The following is a 14,332-nucleotide window of genomic DNA, read 5'->3' on the forward strand; positions in this document are numbered from 1 at the left end:
ATATATATATATATATATATATATATATATATATCCACTATATATATGCACACATCTATGTAAATATATGTATATAAATATGTATAAAACATATTTATATATAATCTTCACTTATTAGTTCTTCCTACTCTGATTATTATTTAGATCACTGGTAGAGACATTTTATAAAAACCTTAATTGGGCCAACTATCTATGACAAAACCAAGATTCACAAGGATAGGATCTAACATATGGTCTTATCTCTGGGGTATAAAAGCCTTAAAGGATATCTTTAAGAATATGCTTTGTGATTCATATTTCTTTATGAATAAACCAAGAAGGATTTTTTTGGAGGAGAATATGACTCAAGCTAGGTGACACAGAGTAGAATACCAACCTGGGAACATCTTTCTCCTTTTTTAATCACCTTCTCATTCTGGAAATGAATATCCACTAACACCTTTGATTGTACTTGGGATTTGAATAAGCAGATGTGTATAATTTCAGGTCTTCAATGAACAGCTTGGGTTAGCATTGTAGCAGCTTACACCTGTGAAACACAGGCAGTTTGCAAAGCAAGTTGTAGACTACAGACAATGGCAAGATACAAGGTGGTTTGTGGATAATCACGTTAGCTCTGTTTTTATATCAGGACTGTTGGAGTCTAATGACAAATAAGACCCAACCATCCCCTGTTGTGTAGCCAAGGCCTTGGAGGAATTCTGTATTACTACCTCCAGACTAGTACTCGGATATTTTATTGAAATTGTGATCTCAGTGCAGAGAGTGCATTGTGAATCTACCTACACTTTTCTTCTAATGGGTGAGCTTAGGAAGCATTGGGTCAGGAACTCACTTGCAGAGATTCAGTCCCAGAATTACCAGGCCATTCTACTTTAGAGGATGAGAGGGGGGGACTGCTACCAATCCTTTGGTAAATTAGCTTCCACCTTCCTCATTTCTACTTTACATTAACTCCAAAATCAAATAACAATTGGGGTCTTGGAAAACAGAAGGAATACTTTTTTAGCCAAGCTAAGAGTCACTTTCATACTTAAGGAAAATAGTCCATTAAATTGTTTTATATGTTTAGTCACATGTTTTTAGAAACACAATACTTTCCCTTCTTTTTGATTTATAAAGGTGATATATATTCACAGTATTTGTTTTGTGAGAGGTAGGGAAAAAAATACCTAACAGAGGTATTCCTGTTGATTTGTAAGTGTATTTTTAATCTACTTGAAATACTATTATATACATTTATTTAATTTTAAATTTTAATGTCATTAATTTTAGTGTAAGTAAATTCTCCTATTACTGGAACCTAATCTTGAAATTTTGACTTTAGAACACTACATAGGTAGGTTGTCTGTATGGTCAGGTTAACAGTTTATAGAGTTTGTCATACAACATGATCTCTCAAGATTTGTGAAAAAAATATATGCACACATATATCAATCACAAATATCACATGTATTTTATAAACACACACACTCACACACACACACACACACACACATATACATACACACATGCATACAGACCCAGAGTGAACATTTGGGGTTTTGCATACTCTTTTTTGTATTTCTGATTTTTTAAAGGATTGATTCCCAGAAGTACAATTACATAATCAAAAGGGTATAAGCATCTTTAAAGTTCTTGGAGCATACTGTATTACTGAATGGTTTTCCAGAATGCTAGTATTAATTTCTATTTCCATGAGAAGTGGATGAGAGCAATGCTTTTCTGTAACGAAAGCAGACAAGGAGCAAATGGCATCCAGGACCACTTGGAGAGTTCTGTGTACCTGGGAGAGTGGACAAGAGCACCTTGGGGGGAGGTGAGGGAAAGCCACTTCTAATACAATCCAAAAATGGAAGTATGTCACACACTTTAATTAAAACTTCCTGTCACTGCAAACTGAGTTGAGTAGAGGGAAAGAAAAAGAAAACATTTTACGAGAACTGAAATAAAAGCTTTCACCTGCTCAAGGGACCTAGTGACTGGGTCCTGTAAACCTTCGAAATGTTCCTTCCATGCCAGGAGCTAGCAGTAACCTTATCTGCCTTCACCACTCAGTGTCAAGCACTCTAACATGGACCAAGCTCACACTAAACTCTCCAGGTGACACTAATCCCTGATTTAATTACCCTTGACAGAGTATGACGGGCCTTAACAAGCTAGGTCCCTAATGAACTGCATCTTGGGGTTTTAGAGCTTTACCTAAAAGGTGTGGCCTTCTCCTGTGCTAACTCTGGCAGGAGCAGAAACCTTACCTCAAGCTCAGGGACCTCAGTACAAATGACAGGACAGCATCTAGTGACTTGCTTCTAAGCCTCTGATTAGAAGCAGAGGTGACACCTCATATTTTCCTAGTCCTAAATCATTAGAAAGGAAGAACTACAGGGGCCATTTAAGAGCAACAGCATCACTAACAGTCTCTGCATGTATCTGACATCCTGGGGACATGCATTGCTTACTTTTTAAATGTTTATTTAAAGAATCCTATTGATTCATCATGGATCTGGATAAATCTGGTATGGGGCGGCTGTGTCTGTTCACTACTCTAACTAGCCCTCTATACAGCCCTCTAACCAAGGCTGTATAGGCCAATGTTGGCAAGGTCTGTTTTTATTTTTGGCTTTACTGACTAAATCAACACTGCTGCTTTGAAAAAGAAGTTTCAGTCGGAAGAAAAGATAGAAAAAGAAATGAATAAATTGGAACAATTAGATGGATTTACAAGTAATGTTTAGCCACAAACATGATTCATACGGAAGAAGTCAGGGACTTTGGAACAAATCAGTTTGTGTTTATGAGCCTTGGATTCCTCCCCTGTGAAATTCAGATACTGAAATTATTGGGTTCTTGATAACATCTTTGGAGTACATCAAGAAGAATGCGCAGCATCACTCTTAGCACATTCTTAGGGTTCAAGAATGATAGGCATTCTTCCTTTCCCTTTCCCCTTTCCCTTCCCTTCCCTACCTTTCCCCTCCCCTCCCTTGCCCTGCCCTGCCCCTGCCCTGTCCCTTCTCTGCCCTTGCCCCATCCTCCTCTTCCCTTCCCTACCCACTTCTCCTTTCCTCCTCGTCTCCCTCCAAGATTTTCATTATTATACTGTTTTTCTCTTTCTTCTTTTCATTTCCTTTTTTCTTTTTATTTGGTGATATCAGGGTTTTGAAATAGGGATGTCATTAAACAGGAACACTATCACTTGAGAACAACCTCACTTAGTCCTTTGTACTTTTATTTACTTTTAGGATATGGCCTCTAGTTTTTGCCTGGAGCAGCCTAGACCACAGTCCTCCTATTTATGTTTCCCACCTTGCACATTTCCACAAGCACACACCACCACACTCCACTTATTGGCTGGGATGGAAGTCTTGCTAACTTGTTGCGTAGATTGGTCTTGAACCTCAGTCATCCTGATTCCTGTTCCCTGCACAGCTTCTATTATAGTTATGAGTCACAGTGCCTGTTCCCTACTTTTAGTCATTCATGCATAACATTAAGTATTTGTTATTTATTTATTCATTCATTCATTACTCATTTACGAGAGAGTCTCAGTATGTATACCAGGCTAGTCTTGAACTAATGATCATCATGTACCATCATGCTCTGTCCATTCTTTTCTTTCTGATTAGCTTTGATCTGAGGTAGATACTGAGCACAGATATTCATCCTCCCAATCTGAGTATAATTTTGGTTGTCACTGTTTCTAGATCTAGTAGCAATATTGATCTCTTCTGACAAATGGATCCTTCTTTGGTGGGATCTTCAAATCTTCTACATGCTATGCTTCTCTAAACTGTTTTCTAGACCTTAAACTAATTCTTAGTTTGCTTTCACACTATAATTTTATCCATCCTTTCATATCTGATTCCCAATACCCTAGGTTAAATTTCTTACTTGAAAGTCACCTCAGCTTCTTTCTATGAACTCAAAGATTATACAGCCTTAGGACTTCCACTCTAATCCTTTATGTACATTTGCTGGGAAATGTTGACATCACATAAAGATTTTTTAAAAATAGTTGGTTACCCTGATAAGATGAATCCTACCATTGTGGAAATGTGACCCTCTTCCCCCTTCATCTACTGGTAGAGTTTAGCACACTGACCTGGTCATCTTAAAGCCAGAGTGACGGTGCCATGCTTCCTAAGAACTTGTGTACACTCTTGACAATCCAAGGCTAATTCCTTCTCTGTTCTTAGATTCATGCTCCTTTTTTTTCCCACTGCTTATTACGCTCCTATTTCAAAGCCTGTAAGAAATTCCGAGATTTACATTATATTCAGAGCAGAGAGAAGTGATTACTCTATCTCAAGGCCAGCATTTGACAGTATTTCCATGGGACAGACTGCTAGTCCTGTCCACTTCTACAGTTTCTTTTCAGTCCATTCTATAAAATTAAAGAATTCTTTCCCCCAGGTACCCCCACAGGAGACTACTCTTTTTTCTTCTTGTCAAATATTCAAATGTTGAAATCACAGGGGAAAATAGAAGAATCATTTTCTCACAGATGTTTCTTCTAGATTTGAATTTGGGAGTCACTTATGGGATGTCATATTTGGTACATACACGCACAAACAGACATGCACCAATTTCAAAAATAGCATTGGTACTGTTAGTTCTCCAGACTGAGGAAAGGAATATTTTTAAAATTTGTGGGCTTATTCAAAAGTAACTTGTTGGACTTTTGAAAGCAATATATAGAGAATTTGACAGTAACAATTTCAACTCTCTAATAATATTTTAACTTCTGGAAGTTTGTTTGATTCAGTTAAGCAGACCTTAAATGTAGGTTACAATCTTTGAACTTACCATAAAAAATCTAAAACCAAGTAGAAACTATGTCTGGTGCATAATCAGAAAATTTGAGGTAAGTATATAGCCTATAGAGCTAAGGAATAATCTCCAGAGGGGATTATGAAAACAAAGGAAAAATATTCTTGTTATTCTTGTTTTTCTTTTTATGGAGTACTTCCAAGTTATGACTTGTCTTCAGAAATGTATTATTTTCTCAAATTCACCTAATAAAAGAAAATTATGTGAATAACCCTTACACCCTCCACAGGGTTGTAATTAAGACAAAATGAAGGCTCATGAACATTTCTGCTATAGAATTGAAAGACACATTTTATCAGAACATGATGATAGCTTCAGTAGGGCATTTCGAGTTACTGTTTGTAGAGAAATTGCATCTCTCTGGAATAAAGGTCATTTTCTCTTGGTGCATAAGTTGACATGAAAAATTACATCTACAGCAAACATTTATGTTTTGAATCATATGAGTATAGAATGCTGTTGACCTGACAAACTGTTTAAATAAATCATCAAAATGGGATGCCATCCATCCAGCAGTTTTGAGAGAACTTGGAAGAAGAATGTAATTCGATGGGCCGAATGTAACCCAACCCAGGGCCCCTGGTTCAGAAATTTGAGTTACGGGATTGCCTCTACATGTGTCAGAGGTACCCTCACATCACCTTTCCAATGCAGAAAGAAGGGGAAACATAAAGAAAAGGCCACTGAGTGGATCATACCCAGAGTAGAAAGGTAGTATGTATGATGGTTAGAGTCTTGGTCTTCAGGCCTAAATAGACATGATGGACTAGGTGTGTCAACGTTCTGTGATGAACAAGGTTTAGTATAGATGGAAAATACTGTGACATGGCTGATGGACTGATTAGATATTGAAGAGAATAAATGACTTCTTCTCGGAATGGAAAGTATTAACGAGGGCCCTTCTAGAAACCGCTACTTCAAAACTTTTAATTTAACACTTTAATATTTCTGTAGAACCCAGGCCATAATGGAATTCCTTTTAGTGAGCAATCGACATTAAAATCTTCCACATGCAGTAATGTCAAGCCAATAGACATAAATTTCAGAACTACAGAAGAAGCTGAGATGAGAGTTGAAAGGTACTTTAAAAAATTAAAACTTCAATATCTTATAGTCAGATGGGAATGCTTTACCTGAACATTTCTTTTTGTCTCCTAACTCTTCTGATGTTTGCTCACCTCTTGGAATTTCTTTTATGCTTACTGTTTCTGCTCTTTTTTGGCACAGAACATATGTTAGCCTGAAAATGTTATTTGCCTTTTTCCTATACATTGTGAATCTTCAATAACATTGTGGCTTTCTTCCTGATGTTATGAGAAGCTACTACACAGCCCCAAATCCACTCTATGTCATCAGCAATCCTTTGGTGCTATTTTGATGATTACTCTGAAAAGCTCTAGAAAACAGGACTTCAGGAAAGAAGTAAATCTCATTGCTTCAAATGCAAGGCAAGGGGAATGAGGGTGAAGAGAATGCGCATTGAGCCAGGGAAGAGCAGAGAAGAATGCAGAATGATAGCTGACCGCAATGACCGCTTACTGAGGATGGCAGCAGCAAGCAGATTCAGCAGGTTACTTGGTGTGTGTGTGTGTGTGTGTGTGTGTGTGTGTGTGTGTGTGTGTGTGTGTGTGTGTATGTATCTGTATATATATATGTATGTATGTACATATGTATATATATGAATGTGTATATATATATGTATGTACGTATATATATATGCTCAATAGGAAATGTTTGGACCCAGCCAACCACTTCTTCCAGCAATCACTTGAAGTGGGGGGTGGGGTGGGGGAGGATAAGGAGGAAGAGGGAGGGAAGAAGGGAGAAAGAGAGTGGTCATTTGTGTGCCTAGCTCCTTCCTTCTTTCTGTTTCTCTTTGGACTTTACTATCTCTCCTATTCTTCTGGGCTGCATCCCTTGTTCCCTGCAGTGGCTTCTCAGGGGGCCAGATCTCAGATCCTAAAGTGTGGTATTCTGTCTGATCTGAACATTTCAAAAGATGCAGAGGCTGAAATACAATCATGTGTTAATTCGGCTGTTAATTGGCCCAAGGCAACAAAGCCCTGTAGTCTCAGGCCAACTTCATCAGTTTATAAAGGCACCTGAGTTGGAAAAAATATCTTAGCATCTCAGATGATCATCACAACACACACACACACACACACACACACACACACACACACACACACACACCACCTAAATGATGATAAAAAAAAATGTCGAGTAATAAATGGAGCCAAGAAAGCACCTGTGGAGGCAGAAGAAAGTTTACAGTAAAGTTGGGTTATTTCCTGATAGGTTACACTTCCATTTAGAGAGTGAAGGCCAAGCTAAATGTTAATTTAATGGTGATAGATTTACTTAGAATACCTATGGTATTAGATATTAGGGACATTCTTTAAAGCATGAAAGGGAGAGTTTGGAAAAGATGAAAGAATGTGCAATTATTTAATATAGAACATAATAAACAGGTAAAAAAAATACTCCCCAAAGATGATATTTGCAGACAATATAAATTGAGGAACAATCTAGACAAGTTTGCATTTTAGGGGGACATAATCAGATACTAGGAGGAAACGATAGGTACTTAGTGAACTAGATGTGACCTTCAAAAACTGGGACAACAAGGCCCATCATCTGCTACTTCATGTAATAAATTTGGTGTCATTTTCAGTGGCCAAATTCTGCTTGAACCCATATAGAATGCTTTACCTTTCTATTTTTGTTGCTAGTATCCATAGTGTTTCCCTAGAACTTTTTTTGCCTAAAGGAGGTGAAGTTTGCTATGGAAGATGTGTCAGAACTGGTTGGTTTTATGTTGGTAAGCATCCCGTGTTCCAAGAAAATGGTGATGTTCACATTGAGGACTTCTCTGACTCTGTCAACACTCGGACTGTTAGCATTTAATTCTCCTCTGCAAACCTGTGAGGAATTAAATGGGCAATCAATCCACTTGATCTTTGCCTAGTCATTTGCAACACAAATATAAAAATACATTAGTTTCATCATACTCATTCCAAACTCTAGTTCTTTACCCAAATTAATCTCTGTTCTCAGATTCTCTTTCTTCTCTCTTTGTTTATTCACTCTATCCTCTGAAAGACCTGGCCCAATCCTTTTTCTCCACAAAATCTTCTCCAACTGCTTTATTCCTTATGGCCTTTTGCTGTCTTAAATCATATGGGTTTTTTCATCTTTATCATAAATACACAGCTGTATCCTGTCTTGCTAATCATGTTGTACACAGATGATCTCATTTGAACTAGATTTTAAGCCCTGCTAAGGACAAGAGTGAAATCTCACAGTATTTTCCCATTCCTCCAGCATCCACCACTATGCCAGGTATTTAGTTGATGCTTACTGCACACTTGCTGAGTGACGGGGCTGGCGTGTGATTGAAGCACTCAGGCTGGCATCAGCCTGACTCAGAGAGCGGGCAGCTTTCTATAGCTCTGTGTGAAAATGCTTCCTCATTGCTTTTGGATAATGAAAGCAGTCCTTAATTTTCACTGAGAGTAATAAAAGTTATTGCACCTTTTAGTGGTGCTAACTTAACTCCCACCCCTCCTCCTCTATCAAAACATGCTAGTGAATCCTAAAGACCTCCTAATTGATAATAAAGAGAACTTTATCTCCTACTTGGTTTTTAAAAAGAAAATTTGCCATCCCTCTTATTTTTTTTCCCTTTTGTTTCTCTGGGCCATAGCTTTTGTGAGTAGCCATTAGCAAAATGCCTCAGGGCATTAACATTAGATAAAGAAATGTATCATTACCGAGTTTCCCCCCAAGCTAAAACCTGAGATGACACAATGCTTACAAAAACACCTAGGGTGCTTCATACCATTTCCAAATATTTCAGAGGATCTCAAGGGCCTTCTTCGTCTTGTCTCTCCTGAGGAGAATTTTGAACGCTGGGGAATCATTTTTTGAAGGGGGCCAGAGAAAGGACTTGGAATGTGAATAACTTGAATGTGTTGGCCTCAATCAGTTTCAGTTTTTATCATCTTCCAGCTGCTTCATGTGACGATGGGATGAAAAAATATGTAAAATGCTTGGGCAAATGAGGATAGTCCATGCTTCCCTGGCAGGCTGAGATGCCTATTCAGCATTCCAAATCCTGGGTACCTGCTTCCAGCTAATGTATTTAACTTAGCAGGGAAAAACATTTTGATCGAGTGCCTGGTACTTCTTAGAAGAATGCGGTACCCTTGGAAGGAAGAGCCAAACCTTCATTGGGAAGCAGCTCCCAAAGCCCAGTGATAATCAGATGTGTGCCTGAAAACCTTTCTGTCACAGAGAACAAAATTAAATGCCCTTAAATCAAACCATTCACACAGTGGACCTATTCCCTCCTAGGCAAGATGGAAATAGACTTGCCATCATGAGATTTAATTCCTTTTCCTCTCTTTTCTTTGCCGATTAGCCACTGAATTCGGTTTCCTGCCTGAGGTTACCTCACAGCTGATCTTGAGGCCTCCCAAAGGCTTGGCTGTGCCAGTTCCTTGCTGTACTACTGGCCAAGATGTAATCAGCTCATAGAGCCAGTGTGGGTAAGATGCAGCTTCGAATGAATAGCTGCTGCCTGAAGACAAAATCTTCTCTTGAGAACTTTGAAGTCTTAGCACAAAGAAAGCAGCCCATGTAATACCCAGGGCTCACTGGTGTGGACCATAGGATGGAAAGTTGAGATAGTCAAATAGCAATGTGAGATTCTCTTGTCCACGCCCTATGTTCACCCTCTTTGGGACCTTGAGTCAAGGTCATATGCTTCAGAGCTTGTCTCTGCAAAAGATTGTATGTTTTGCCTGCCCCTTGTGTAAAAAGGGAAAATGGTACATGCCATGTTTTATCCTAGTGGTTGTGATAAGAGATGAGATGCATTTTGGGGAACTCAGGAAATCACAAAAGTTCAGGACAACTGTTGGATTTTAATTGTCATCAGTGGAGGGAAAATCCAAAATTAATTATTATTTAGTAAGAATTACCTCCTTTCTCTCTTTATGAATGCCTCGAATTTGTGTGTGTGTGTGTGTGTGTGTGTGTGTGTGTGTGTGTGTGTGTGCGCACATTGCATTGACCTCTCTTGTATACCCATTCTAGTGATGGAATGCTGCAGACATCTGTCTTGGGAGGACTTCCTTGGAGCCAATAGGAATGAATGTGTTCTATGCAACATATCATTGTTTCTTTGACTCCCTGTGCGAACCCTTACAGAGGAATGTGTGTCTCGCTCTTGGCTGGTAATGGACACTGTGCTGGGGTCCACTGCATGTCGCTTACTGTGGTATGCAAGTAACCAAGGCAGAAGCAGCTTCACTGAGAATTCCTGGGAGGCTTGAGACATGTCCTGGGCTTTGGAGCAGAGGGTTGGCCCTTCTTGAAATGCCTCAGTCATGATAATCCCTAGAGAGAAGGTGGTTCAGGTCTCCACAAGGAGCAGGAGCAGTAGTGTTTTGATCCTTGCATACTATCTCCAGGGCTCTTCTTGCACAGCTTTTTCCATAATTTATTGTGCACAGTTGAGAAGACCTTTTAGATCCTGAGTGTTTCTGCCTCAAGTTCTTTGAAATAAGGAGGATAATTCCCGTCACCTCCCTTGCGGGAAGGCAGGGAGTCTGATGAATTAGGTAATGTCTGGACAGAATGCTGTCCACTGTGAGGTAAGAAGAGACATGGAATGCCCAAGCACAAAATCAACCAAAAACAATAGGTGGTGGCCTGTGTGGTGAGATATCCAAAGTGGGTGTGTAGTCCTAGGTTTGGAGATGAGTTTGGTGTTGTGAAGGGTTTTCCGCTCCCTATGGAGGGGAAAAATGGGAGTGTTCCCATTTTACTCCTGAAGAGTCATCCATCTTGTGACTTTATGAGTGGAGCCCTCTTGTTCTGCTGCCACATTTCAACAGCAATCAAGTGCTGCTGATCTGTTGTTGCTCAGCTTCTGTCATAGTATGACTAATCAAGTTGACAGGAAGCAAAAACAGTTCTACTCTCTGGTGTGTGTGTGTGTGTGTGTGTGTGTGTGTGTGTGTGTGTGTGTGTGTGTGTGATCATTCTCTGCCTCTTGAAGAACAGGGGAGACATAGCTCACCTGAGTCAAATCTCCTGCCTTCTCCTGGTCTCTAACCACCCTCCTTCACTGCCTGGGCTTTCTCTCCTTGCAATCTTACTGCCACTCATTTTAAAGCCACTTTAACAAAAGCAGAATGGGATCTGCCAAGTAACCGTAGAGTCCCCATTGATTTCTTTTTTTAACCCCATTACTCCAAAGTGCTCCAGGTAACAACTGTACTTCCTTCCCTCAGCATTTATGCCTTCTGCCTGTGCCAAGAAATGAAAGCTGCCAGGACTGTGCAAAGTAAGTCTAGAGGACCTCTCCTTATCTTACTTCCACCCTGACCCTTGTCCCCTTGAGAGCACCCCTGAGCCCTTTGGAGCCACTGGAGAGATGGCCTGCTAACAGTGCTTCTAGGCTTGGGCTCCTGAAATGGTTACATTATCTCCCTGATGGAATCTGTGTCCTCACCACAAAATGCAGTTGCTTGAAAGGGACATGGGGATGTGTCTTCCAGCAGTCTGTTTTTACCTGATTGGAGGTAAATCCTGAACTACAGTATGACAGCTCATGGAGGCTTGAGTGAAGGGAGAGGGAAATTGTTCACTTTTGTGAATCACTTCTTGGCAGCAAAAAATAGTAAAATGCTACATTCCTTAATTTTTTACTCTAAATCTCCATAAAGTATAAAAATAGGCCTCTCTCTCTCTCTCTCTCTCTCTCTCTCTCTGTTAATGGAAAGCTCAGATTCAGATAGGAATTTTCCCTCCATCACACAACCATGGAAGAGCAGTTTTGATTAAATTAATTAATAAATTGTGGAACTGGGGATTGAATTTAAGGCTTCCATATGGAAGCACTCTATCATTTGAGCCACTCCCCTAAGTCCTTTTGCTTCTACTTTGTATTTCAGATAGGGCCTCTCATTAATATTTCCTGGGATGGCCTCTGACCTCAATCCTCTTAACTTCTACCTCTTGATCATCTAAGTTTACAGTTGTTTGCCATCATGCTTGGCCCAATTTTTGTTTGGTAATGATGACTTTTAAAAAACCTGAAGTGTTTGATTTTATGGGCTACATCCCTCTTATGAAATAATCTTTTCCTGCCTTCAAGTTTCTTGGGGTTTGCCCATCCATTTTCCTGCCGAGAAAACGGAAAATAGGCCATTTGTATATTACTTGTTCAAGGTCACAGAACGCTATTAGGGTTGTAGCTCCCTAAATCAACATCCTTCCTAGAAAGCTTCCAATGCTTCTCTTTCAAACTCTGCAGGGTGAGTCTAGCTGTATCATCTTCCAGTTTACAAAAACCAGAGGCCTTTTCATCATCATTATAAAGCTCACATGTATATCCATGGCATTTATCACAAGAAAGCAGCAGCAAAAACAGATTAAACAAAAATAAAACCTGGCCTGTGAGTTTATAATTCATATATTTGATTTCGCTGAGATCAAAATACTCCAAAGCTCTCAGTAGCCTTCTTTCCAAACTTTAGCACATAACATTCAACACACAGGCAATGAGATAATCAGAGGAAATAATGGTATTATATGGGCTGAGATTAGTTCAAAAGAGATAGGAAGACCTTTGATAAGAATCCCTTCCAGAGAGAAGGCTCGTGTGCCAGAGAAATGTTTGTACATGACACACCCTGAACATCTTGTCCAGTCTAGTTGGAGCTGCTTTGCTCTGTGTTATGAGGGTCTGGCTGCCTGTGTCTCTCATGGAATTCCAGCAGCTCAGAGGAAAGCTAAGGCAGACTCTAACTTAGAAAAACTGCTCTCCAAGCCTGTGTGAGTTAGATAGGAAGGGCGAAAACTCATTATAGAAGAAAGTGCTGTCTTTTTTGCAATGGAGAGCCCTTCTTGTGTCTGTGAGTCATGAATATTGCATCAAAAGAATAAGCTTATTTAAGAGAAGAAACAAGAAACTCAGAGGCTGAGAGAATTAAATAACTTCAGGGAACTAGCCTTAGGAAGAGCTTTTCAATTTGATTGTGGAAGTAAGTTTCTGTCAGGGTTTTGCCTGGGATTTTTTTTTTTTTTTAGCTGTGTGAATGGAGAACAAGAAAATCCCTTGGGGATACCTGAAGGGAGGAGAAAGCCTTTGTGACAGTTTGGTAGGTAGGTGTCCTCATAATCAGTGGGGCTTCTCCATCAAGCTCCTCATTGCTCGAATTTTATAACATTTTAATGTAAAACTTGCCTATGATGAAAGAGACCTAAGGATATTTTAATATACCACTGCTGTAGCTCAGCATTTGAATACGGTGCTCCTTGACTTATATCCTGATAAGTCCATTCTGAGTGGGAGATACTGTATTTTGAAAATGTGTGTAATATACCCAACCTATCAAGCATCATAGTCCAGCAACACCTTACATTGTAGAGCATCTATTGTTTCCAGCTATGATATAGTGGGTGAGTGGGAGTTGTTGCTCATTGTTGTTACCTCTTGACATCTCAAGAGAGTGTTGTGCCATCTATTACTATCCTGGGAAAAGAACAAAATAAGTACGATTTCTACTAAATGCATATCATTTTCATACCATTGTAAAGTCGAATAAAATCAAAAGTTGAACAATGGTGAATTGGGAACCATTTGTATTTCAAGTAAATATCATGCAATGAGACAAAACACTTTGTGGGGCCTTTCTAATATGAAATCAGATCCAGGAGCTCCATGCTGTCCCCATTTTCCAGCCCTGTTGCAGCTTTTCTTTGGGTACGGTAGGTCAAATAAACATCAGGTGAACATCACTGTTACAAATGAGGAGGAACCGTGGTCCTGGATTCTTTGTCAAGATTTTGAGCTGGGCCCTCTAGAGGGCTATGCAACAAGTATGCATCTCCCTTGTGGGTGAAGGGTGAGTGCTTGTGATCCTTATTTCTTATTGGCATTTTAGAAGATTGAGGTGGTTGTTTCTGTGTGCATATAATCATCAAGAAGAGGTAGGATGTCAGTACACCTTTTGGGACAGCTCTGTCTGATACTGAGAATAAGGAAATTTGGAAGGAGGAAGAAACAAAAGGCAGGAAGAGGGAAGGAAAAGGAAGCAGAGAAGCATAAAAGCCAGCACAGAACCAAATCCACAGAGATCTGTGAGGCCGAGACCATCTTAGGAATGTAGGGAGTCCTACATTCCTACAGGAAGACTGGTTCCTGGGACTCCCAAGGCTCATGTCAGCTTTCAAGTCGTTGGGAAGAATGAGAGGTTTGGGAGGGAGAAAAAAGAGAGAAGGAGTGGAAACCAAAATATCCTTTGTAATTCTACAGCTTCCTTTGAGTTGAGAAAGGGCTCTTTAGCCAAAGCCTCCATCCAGAACCTTGTTACCATAGCAACCCACTTGCAGCCTGCAAGGCTGTGACAGCCCACTCTGGAGCTAGTGCTGCTGAACCAGAAAATGTTACAGGGGAAATTTAGTTTCTTGGATTATTAACATTAAA

The 14,332-nt window shown here is 39.8% G+C and overlaps 1 protein-coding gene across 1 annotated transcript in view; it reads left to right on the forward strand.

Annotated features, from left to right (window-relative positions):
- Astn1 (astrotactin 1) overlaps positions 1 to 14,332 on the forward strand; it is a 308,349-nt gene that overhangs the window by 31,283 nt on the left and 262,734 nt on the right. The window lies entirely within an intron of this gene.

This window comes from Perognathus longimembris, chromosome 11 (genome assembly GCF_023159225.1).
Source record: "Perognathus longimembris pacificus isolate PPM17 chromosome 11, ASM2315922v1, whole genome shotgun sequence".
NCBI lineage: Eukaryota > Metazoa > Chordata > Mammalia > Rodentia > Heteromyidae > Perognathus > Perognathus longimembris.